The sequence below is a fragment of the Capra hircus genome, chromosome 24, assembly GCF_001704415.2.
Source record: "Capra hircus breed San Clemente chromosome 24, ASM170441v1, whole genome shotgun sequence".
Taxonomy (NCBI): Eukaryota; Metazoa; Chordata; class Mammalia; order Artiodactyla; family Bovidae; genus Capra; species Capra hircus.
This window is the reverse complement of record NC_030831.1, coordinates 48,267,098-48,276,909: the sequence shown is the minus strand read 5'-3', so window position 1 is coordinate 48,276,909 and position 9,812 is coordinate 48,267,098. Positions and strand designations below refer to the sequence as shown.

The following is a 9,812-nucleotide window of genomic DNA, read 5'->3' as shown; positions in this document are numbered from 1 at the left end:
GATTGGATGCTTCGGAAGGCCCGCCCCCTAGGCAGTCCAGGGGAGGGACCAGCGGCCGGAGGCCGGTCCCAGGCCAACGCGGTACCGCGTGCGGGGTACACTGGCTGGCGAGGGGTAGTGATGGGGTGCTCCCCGCGCCCGAGCGCCTTCTAGGGCGGGGAGGCCCGCAGGGATTTGGGAGCTCTGGAGAGCTGCGCGCCTGTGGTTTCTCGTTGTCGGAGAGGTGTCTTTCTGAGCTCTCTGGAATTCGGAGAGCATTAGGGAAACTTCAAGCCCCCCACGCCTTGCTCCCTAAGACTTTCGGTTGGAAAAGCAGCTGCTGAGTTGTTTCATTTCCTCCCCCACCCCCATAATCGGACTCTGTAAAAATAGCAGTGCGCCGGGGCCATCGAGCCAAGCTCCGCCGCCCCGCTGTCCCGGGCCGGGTGTGGACCTAAAAATACCCGGCGGCCTGGAGCCTGTGCTCCGGGTGCGGGAGGGTCCGGCCGGGCCGCAGAGGGCGTCTGGAGACCGAAGAAACGGCGGACGCCTGGCCCCTCGCCTCGGCCGGGGCTGTCCCTTTAAATCCTGGAGGAGGCAAAGAGAAAAAAAGGAAAGAAAGAGAAAAGACGAGGAGCCCCAAGCTGAGGGTGGCTCTGCCCGGCCCCCCACTCCGCCCCCCGCGCCGCGTCCTGACTGCCGCCCGCCGCCCCTGCGGGTCCTGGGCGCCCCGCCCGCCGCCACAGTTACTGTCAAAATAGAAATTAATTGGAGCCGAGGAGGAGGTTGGGACGCAGCAAGTGCATGTGTGGCAGGGCGGGGAGGGGGCGCAGGGGAAGGGGCGGGAGCCGGCGAGGGGCGACCGCAGACATCCGGGCCCTTTAGCCCAGTGCGCACCCCGAGCCGGTGGCGCGGGCAGCGCGGGCGCGGGGCGCGGGGCGCGGGGCTGACAGCCGCGGAGGCGCGGGAGGCGGGGCGCCAGGAGGGCGGAGGCGCGGCGCGGGGAGGGAGGAGCTGCCGCGCGCCCGCCACAGCCGCTCGGCTCCACACCGCGGGCGCAGCCCGGCCACGAGACTCTGACAGCCGCGCGGCCCGCGCTGCTTCGGCGCGCAGGGACAGACGGACCGCAGCGGCGGCGAAGGAGGACGCGAGGACCGCGGCCCGGCGCCAAGTGCCGGAGGCGCGCGGGTCGGGCGGCGCACAGAGGTGAGTGGCTTCGCGTGCCGAGCTGGGGCATCGCCTGCGAGGGTCGCGATCTTCCCCGCACCTCGCTTGTGCCGAGGCGGGTCGGGGGGTCGCGGGGCTCCCAGAGGGGTGGCTGTACATCGCTGGCGCCGGGGAGTGATCTCCCGAGCTGTTGCTAGGAGGCCGGCGGTCTGCGCGCCCTGGGGCGCCGGCGGGGGCAGAGGCGTCCCCGGCGCGGCGGGCAGGAGGCGGGGGGCTGCGGTGGCTATTCAGGGGCTCCGTGCGGCAGCCATGCAACGGGAGGAGGCGGGAGGAGGTGGGGGAGGGAGGAGGGGAGAGCCAGCGGAGAGCGAGCCAGCGAGCGGGCGCCGCGCCTCCTGGCTGGCACCGCGGCCCGGAGCGAAGTGGCGCGCGGGGATGGAAGGGAACTTCTGCGGGCGCGTGCTGTCCCGGGCTCGGCGGCGCCTTCGGACCCGGGCGGGCCGGGCTTGTCGACAGCCACAGGTGGTTTCTGCCAAAAGTTTTACCGCACTTCTGCCGGGAAGGCGCGGGGACGTTTTGGAGAGCGGCGGTTTCCTGAGACTCTGGCGCTCTCACTGAGCTCTTAACTTGAAGATTAGGAAGGAACTGGGAAACCTGGGACCCCGCATCTCGCGATGCGCCTCCAGGATTTCCTAGAGATGCCTGCTCGAGGTGGTGTCTTTGCAGAACCCTGAAACGCATGCTGCTGTCCAGTTGGGAAGTCGCGCGAAATGGGCGCACGCAACGGTTCCTCTGCGTCTGGGAAAAGTTAAGCGAGGGCCAGCCGGGTATCTGTTGCCCGCAGAGGTCAACCCAAAGTCTCTTCCTAGAGACGCGCAAAGGAACCCGGCACACCTTCGCTCCTGGTCTGGCTCATCTCCTGCTCCTTTGAGAGCTAACGGTCTTCCGGCCGCTGTGTTGCCCTGTTATGAGGGCTGCTTCTCTGATTTCGTTAGGAAGAGGGCCAGGAGGAACCCAAGAAAAGCGGAGCGGCAACAACTCTCGTTTCCTTTGAATCCAGCCGCGGTGGCTGGTACCCAAGCCGAGGTGTGGAGGGTCCAGGACCGAAAGGAAGCAGGAATTGGTGGCGTGTACTGCCTGCCCAAGGAGCCTCGCTGGACTGGGGTTTCTGGGGCCTCTGGGACAGAAAGAGGAATGACGGTGGGAAGGGAAGACCCTCAGAAGAGGAAGCTGTGCCTTGGTCGGCTCTGGGAGAGAGGCTCCTCAAGAAGTCCAGTGGTTTGGCCCTGTTCCTCATTGGCCAGGTTGATGAATCCAGGGCAGCGAGGTTAGCACCACCCGGGTAGGTCCGTTCCTGGCCTGAAAGAAATCATTATCCCCAAAGAGTCTGATACCCTGGTGTTGCAAGTCCCTACAGAACTGCATGAGAGTTGGAAACACTCAGTCCTTCATTCTGGCTGGTCCCGTTCCCACTCCCTGTTCCCCCCAGCCCCACCAAGTACCTGAGCAGAAAGCACACCCTTTGCTGTAAAGGAAGTCACAGAATTTTGGAGCTGAAAGAGGCCCTAGAAATATTAAGAGCGCTCATTTTTGCAGATGAGCAGACTCAGGCTCAGGGAAGGAGAGTGACCTGCCACAGTGGTTAGAGGCCCGGAGGAGGCTAGAAATGACATCAACCTCCCAGAGCAGGGTGGAGAGAGTTCCTTCAGCAAGGCCTTGTAGAGCCTGAGATCAGAAATGCCACCCCCACACCCCAGGCCCATCATGGGCTCATTATCTGGTACTTTCTACATCCATGTTTGCCAGCTAATTTCCTGCCCCCTGTCCTTGGCTTAAAAAAAATCAGAACTGTCACTGCAGATTTCCAGTCTGACACTATCCCAACTTTCCCTGCTCCCTCCTCACCCCAGATTACTTAAACTCCTTTTGTAACATAATGTGGCTTGATTAGCCAAGATGAGTTTGCAGCTTGTCTCACTGCGAAGCACCCACTTTCTGTAGGATGCCAGAACTCTGTTTTCCTGGTAATTAGGTTTTACAGATATTTTTGAAAGGGAGCCCAATTCTGGATCAATTACACTTGGACACAAATGCTGTGCTGTTGTGGATACTAAATGAGAAAGATGAGCAATTATCTGGGGGTGTTGGAATAAATGTTGTTATGAGTATTTGACACAGCTATTAGACATCAATGAGTGGGTTTTCAGTAAATGTTTTTACCCTGTATTTTATTGAGAAAACAAAGTGTCTTAATTAAAAAGAACTGTGAGTTGGCCACTTAAATTTTAGCCACTTGTTTCTTACCAGTGTGTATGGGTGGGAAGGATTTGAGTGGTAAACAGTTAAGAGGACTTTTTTCTCCCCAGACCTAAATATTCTAGGGCCATGCTTATTCTTCAGACTAAAATGTCATGTACAGCCCAGCAGAACCATATTAAATCAAAATAATTCTGGATGTGGTGTGTGTCAATCTGTATTAGTCAGAAATGACTTGTAAGAGAGAATATTTTGTAAGTTTTATGCTTTCAAGGGCATGAAATATCAAGAATTCAAGGCTAATGCAATGTCACTGAGCATAATTCTTCTCTCATAGACAGAAACAAATCAGTGTCCCCAGAGTTGTGCTTGGGGCTCCTGTAGAGGAAGCCAGGATGTGGTATCTTCATGATCACACAGTGTTTTAACAGTGCCTTTTCACTTTTACTGCATGCTAACCTCATAGGCGCCTCATTGTTCAGAGTTCAGCTTTTATTCATCTTACAGTGCGGACACTGAGGCAGAGAGGGAAGAATGTTATTCCTGTAACTCCATTCACTGCATTAACATACACTGAGGTGCAGCTTGGGGTTTCTGAGCTAACCTGGGTGAAACTAAAAAGTGAAAAGTGAAAGCGTTAGTCACTCAGCCAGGTCCAACTCTTTGTGACCCCATGGACTATAGCCCGCCAGGCTCCTCTGTCCATGGGGTTCTCCAGGCAGGAATACTGGGGTGGCTAACCTTTCCCTTCTCCAGGGGATCTTCCCGACCCAGGGATTGAGCCCGGATCTCCCACACTGCTGACAGACTCTTTACCAACTGAGCCACCAGGGAATCCCCTGGTGGTGAAAGACCGGGGTGAAAGAGGCTCCCTGATCATATAGGGAGCCGCTCACCTCTCCCCAGCCTGCACTTCCAAAGGGGTGTAGAGGTGTGGCAGGGTTACAGTGCTAATTCATAGGTGGCCACTTGCTCCCAAGGGGCCCTGAAGGGCTTGGTTCCCCACCCCCACTGTGGGTGAGCTGATTCCCTCCCTCTTCCAGCAGGCTGTGGGAACTTGGGCGAGGAGGGACCAGCTGGCCGAGGCTGGGGCGGGGGTGTGGGATCTGTGCTGTGGACGGCTGAAGGAGTCCAGGCTATTTATAACCCTCCTCCCCTCCTGGGAGGAAAAGACTCAAGGGTCTGGAACCAGGCTCTGCACTGACTTCTCCCCTGGATGGCTGTGCCCACTGGGAGAAAACCTGCCGCCCACTGCCTGGTGGGTGTTGGAGTGACCCCTGACCTGTGTGGAGGGGCCCTGCAGGGCTTCTGGCAGCTTCAGCTGTTCTGGGGGACCTGGGATATAAGCATTTCCTAGAGCTATGGTGTGGCCGCTTTTTCTCAGGCATTGACCCCCTGTTTGCACAAAATGAGGCACATTCCAGAAACCTCGCAGGGCGGAGCTTAAGAACCCGCTCAGGTCGGGGGGGGGGGTGGGGGGGGTAACTGGCTTCTGCAAATAAGGGCAACAATGAGTTTTATGCCGAGAAGATTCTGAAAGCAACAAATTAGACACGGCCCTCTCTGACCATGCACTGTGGCATTTCTGTGCAGTGCTGACTGAGGAGGTCTGAGTGTTTTCCCTCCTCCCTGACCCCTTCTGCAGACTGGTCCCCAGCTGTCCTCATCCCCTCGCACTCTTCAAGCCAACACCAAACACCTGTGTCTTCAAAGACATGGTACCTGCCACCCCACCAATTACAACTTTATCCCTGAGACTGGGCGTATCTTCTCCCTGGGTCAGTGGAGGGAGGAATGGGCTCGGGGGTGAGCAGAGGAAGCAGGCAGGACACTGAACTCGTCTCTCTGTTCAACCCCTTGGAGTGAATGAATCCACCCTTCAGAACGAAGTCAGGCGCTCACAGCAGGTTTTACCAGAAGGCCCACCTGGAGAGATGGGTGCCGGGCAGCTCCAGCCAACGGTGGTACCCTGCGAGCTTGGGGCAGCGTTTGGGAGCTGGGCTTGTGTTGTTCATCTTCACACCCTCAGCGCTCACCGCAAGGGCTGGGGACGGAAGTGTTTGCTGAACGCACGCCGAGGGCTGGGCATGGTGGACAGGCTTGCTCCTTTGCTGCCATCCGCTGTGCTCCTTGGTGCTGTGAAGGGGGTGTCAGGAGGACCAGGTGTGGGTGAGAAGAGAGGGGGCTCCATAGACATTTTGAGAGCTTCGAGTCAAGCTGATTGGCCCTCTGGGATGATGGGAACCCAGTCATCAATTCAATTGACGGGCATGCAGGCCTTCTCCACGGGCTCTCACGACTCAACTCAGCCTCACAGACCCTCATGGAGCTGCAGAGGGAGTCTCCTATAGTAGGGCAGGGGGCCACTCGTGTGCTCCCCTCCTGTGGGTTGTCTGGGGTCTGGCCCCTGCCTTCCTCTCTGATCATCCCCCCACTCGCCCTGTACTCCAGCCACCTAGCTCCTTTTGGCTCTTTCAGCACATGGAACTCGTGCGTTTCTCTTTGGCTGTTCTCCTTGTCTGTGAGGCCCTTCCTGCAGATCTGCCGATAGCTGGCTTTACCTGTCGTTGGATCTCAACTGAAAGAGCCCAGTAATGGATTCTTCATAGTGCCCCAATCTGTCTGGGGCATAATCTTGGTTCTCCTTTGGTCTACTGTCTGCCTCCGTCACTAGAATATAAGCTCCATGAAGATGAGGAGCTTGTCTGTTTTGCTCTTCATGTATTCTCAACGGCAGAACAGTGCCTGGCAGTGGCTGAGAAAATAGTTGGTGAATAGGTGGTGAAATAGTTGGTGAATCGTGATATGCGCGTTAGTGCTAGAAGGTATACGAAGATGAATCAGCCAGGGCCCCTGCGCTGGGAATCCCTTTAGCTTAGAGGCAGATATAAACCTTGTTCACGCTGATGTGTGGCAGGAAGGGAAGGTTGCATTCAAGAGGTACAGCCCAGGAGGCCTATGGTCAAGCTGCCTTAACCCTGATTTGATGAGGATGGTTGGCTTAGGCAGGCGTCTCTTCTTTCTACTGGTATGAACTCGGGCAACTGACCCACCTCCAGCACTGAAGTTCCTCTCAGTTGCTGACTGTCACCCCTCTCTCTCTTCTATTTATTTACTTCTTTGGTGAGCAAGAGTTCCAAGTATAATGCCATCCTTGGAGAGTCAGGAATGTTGTGTTTTTCCACCAGCTCCATTCATCTGCAGCCTTCTCAGAACAGCTGTGGACAGCTGGCTGCCAGCATGGATGTGGGGAGAGCTTTTCTTCAGGGCCAAGGGGATATGCACAGCCCTGCAGGAATGGGGAATTTCATTTGAGTTTCACACCCTGCGGATCTCCAAACCCCACTGAAATGGTGCCTGTAAAAACAGATACATGAGGAAATTAAAAAACTATTAGCCTTCAGTTTGCTGCTTATTTTCTGATTATAAAAGCAATAGGGTCATGATAGAAAATTTGAGAAATATGGAAAGGTATAAAATTAAAACAGAAAACTGCTACAGCACCCTGATTTTGGAATATTTCCTTCTAGTCTTTTTTCTGTATTCACCAGCACACATGGAGACCTACTCACATATAGATATAATTAGGATTGAGTGTTGTTTTCTACAGCTTTGAAAATCCACATAGTTTTTAAAAATAAACAGAAAGATTTCTTTTTCTTGGAAGTTTGGGAGTGATTCACACTCCCACTGAATCACTGATACGTAGAAGAAAATGGGTTTTCCAGGTCTTATTGGCCGAGAACGTTTCAGTAGGCTTTACCATCCACAGTTTGAATCAGGAAATCAGCGCCCTCCTGCCCCACCCCTAACACTGGATATGGTTAGAAAGGTGTGGTGGTGGTCTAGTCTCTCAGTCGTGTCTGGCTCTTTGCGACCCCATGGACTGCAGCCCACCAGGCTCCTCTGCCCATGGGATTCCCCAGGCAAGAACACTGGAGTGAGTCTCCGTTTACTTCTTCAGGGGATCTTCCCAACCCAGGCCAAACCCAGGGACTGAATCTGTGTCTCTTGCATTGCAGGCAGATTCTTTACCGCTAAGCCAGGCAAGCCTGGCTAGAAAGGTATTTCTCACTAGGTACCTCCCTCGGTCACCTTGTTAAGGGCCACTTGTATACAGTGTTGCAAGCTATCCCTTACTGAGGGTTCTGCTACATTTACCAATGCCACAGTGTTCTTTAGAAACATATATTTATGGTTGTGCTGCATTCCTTCAAGTAATGTATCATACTGTATTTACCATTACAAACCATACCCAATGCCCATTAGCTAATCATTCCTTGACCTACAAACCACAGCAGCAGCACCTTGAGAAATATGAACCAGGATGGTTGGAATAGCATGCTTAGGGCATCACTGTTTGGGGGAAACTTTCAGAAGCCCAGGGACTTTGTTGCTGTCACTGCTGTGCTCAGGGTCCAAAGAACGCCAGGTGGGCAAAGGATGCTCAAGATACATTTTGCTGAATGAGTTAAATGCAGGATACTTCCTGAGAGACCCTGGTTAAGTCTGTCGATGTCAAGGCTTCTTCTGAGAGTGAGTTTTGCTGGGGTGGGAGTTCAGGACCCTGAGGAAGAGCATCACCTTCTGGAAAGTAGAGTAAGAAAGGGCGGCTTTCTGACTTAATAGTTTTGACGGATTTTTGGAAGAGATGAAGTTTAGATGGAGTCTTGATATAGGAGCTGAGAGACACTTAATTCTGTGAAACAGGAACTGGTGGGCACCCAGGCAGGAGGAAACTCAAGGTCAAGAGAGCCCCAAGGTCAAGAGTGTGGAACAGGTTGTTTGCCTAGGATGTGGGGTGTTGCCGATCCAGAGAGTGACTGGAAGCAGAGATTCTTCCAACTAGCGCTTCATCAGGAGCCCAGAACCTACTCCCAGGGGAGGAAGGGTCCCTGAGGACCATGGGGTTCCAACCTTGCCTTCAGGCAGGTATTGTCCCCATCCTGCACGTGAGGAAGCCAAGTCTCAGGGGTGGTGAGGAGCTGATCAGACCTGAATCCTATGGCTTGGCCACTTTCCCCTGGTCTCCTTTGGCATGTTGCTTAACCTCTCTAAGTCTCAGTTTCCTCATCTAGAAAACAGAGATAACCCACTCCATAGGGCTGCTGAGAAAACGGGATGCGACGACGCACTCAGCACTTGGCACGATTCCCTCCCACGTGGAAGCCACAGTTACTGACTTGGGAGGAGACCAAGGATTTGTGTTGAAGAGGATTCAAGACTTTATTTTCTTCTCCTCCACCTCCTCCCCAAGCTACCACTACACTTTAAGGCATAAAAATCCTCCAAGACAGATGACTGTTGGGAAGCCAGTGCTCAGGTAGAATTAATGTCACTTTAGGGTGATAGGATCTCTCTCTTCTGCCTCCTACAGAAGGGGAGAAAAACTCCTTGCAATCATTGTGAGGATTCAGAGTCTCGGTGTTAGGGTGGGTAAATGAATTTTTGCAAGGTCTTTTGTTTAACCCAATATATCCAAAATATTACCATTTCAACATCTGACGCTAGTCACATTTCAAGGGGTCTGTAGTCCCCCGGAGACAGGGTGGGGAGCCTAGGGAACAGGTTGGAGGGCCAGTCTGGGGGAGCTGGGGCTACCTGATGGGGCTCTGCATGGCCAGAGGAGGCCACGTGTCACAAGCTGTCCTCTGGGAGGAAACGTGTGAAAAGCAAGCAAATTCAGGAAGAAGTAAAGGGCTATGAGACTTTATATCCCGGCCCTTGGAGGGCGAACTGTGTATTCCTGGGACCTGTTCCACCATGGACCTCAATTTTCTCATCCTCAAAAGTGCAGTTGTATTATCTCAGAGCCATTCTGGCTCTGGTTTTCTTCATTCCTGCAGAAAAGGCATGGAAAGCAAATTTAGTCACTTTTGTAAGTTTGAAGTGGGTGGAGGTGGGGATTGGAGGGAAAGTTTGGGCAACAGAGAATATACTGCTGGGCCTCATGTTTAAAAGCATCTCGTTAGAAAGTTCTGTCTGGACAGTTGAGAGAGACCCAAACATCTCTCTAAGCCTCTGCCAGAGTGGACAATATCTAGTCACTGCTGTCAAGTTGCATTTATTTAAAAAGTATGTTTTGGGGATGGAGGGGAACCTCTGTTAACTGGGTTATTTTTAAAAAGTGACATGTCGTCATTGTCTTTAAATCTTGAAGCTGCACGTTGTTCCTGTTCGTCCCAGATGGCTGTGAATGGCAGCCATAAAAGAGGGGAAGGGCCCTGCAGGAAATATTAGCACAAAAAAGGAAATATTTCAGCTCTGTCATAAATGGGCACGTGGCCTGTCCAGAGAGGATGTGGGAAGAGAGAGGAAAAAAGCAGCAGGTGTGTTTGGAGGGAAGGGTGTGTCCGCAAATGTATTTTAAGCTCTTGGAGTCCGAGGCACTGGTTTCATCACATTCTGGT

At 53.8% G+C, this 9,812-nt stretch overlaps 1 protein-coding gene across 1 annotated transcript in view; it reads left to right on the top strand.

The window, feature by feature from the left end:
- ZBTB7C (zinc finger and BTB domain containing 7C) overlaps positions 1,000–9,812 on the top strand; it is a 384,349-nt gene continuing 375,536 nt past the window's right edge. The window contains exon 1 of the mRNA XM_018039559.1: positions 1,000–1,185. The gene's annotated coding sequence lies outside the window, so the exon portion shown is untranslated. The remainder of the gene's footprint in view (positions 1,186–9,812) is intronic.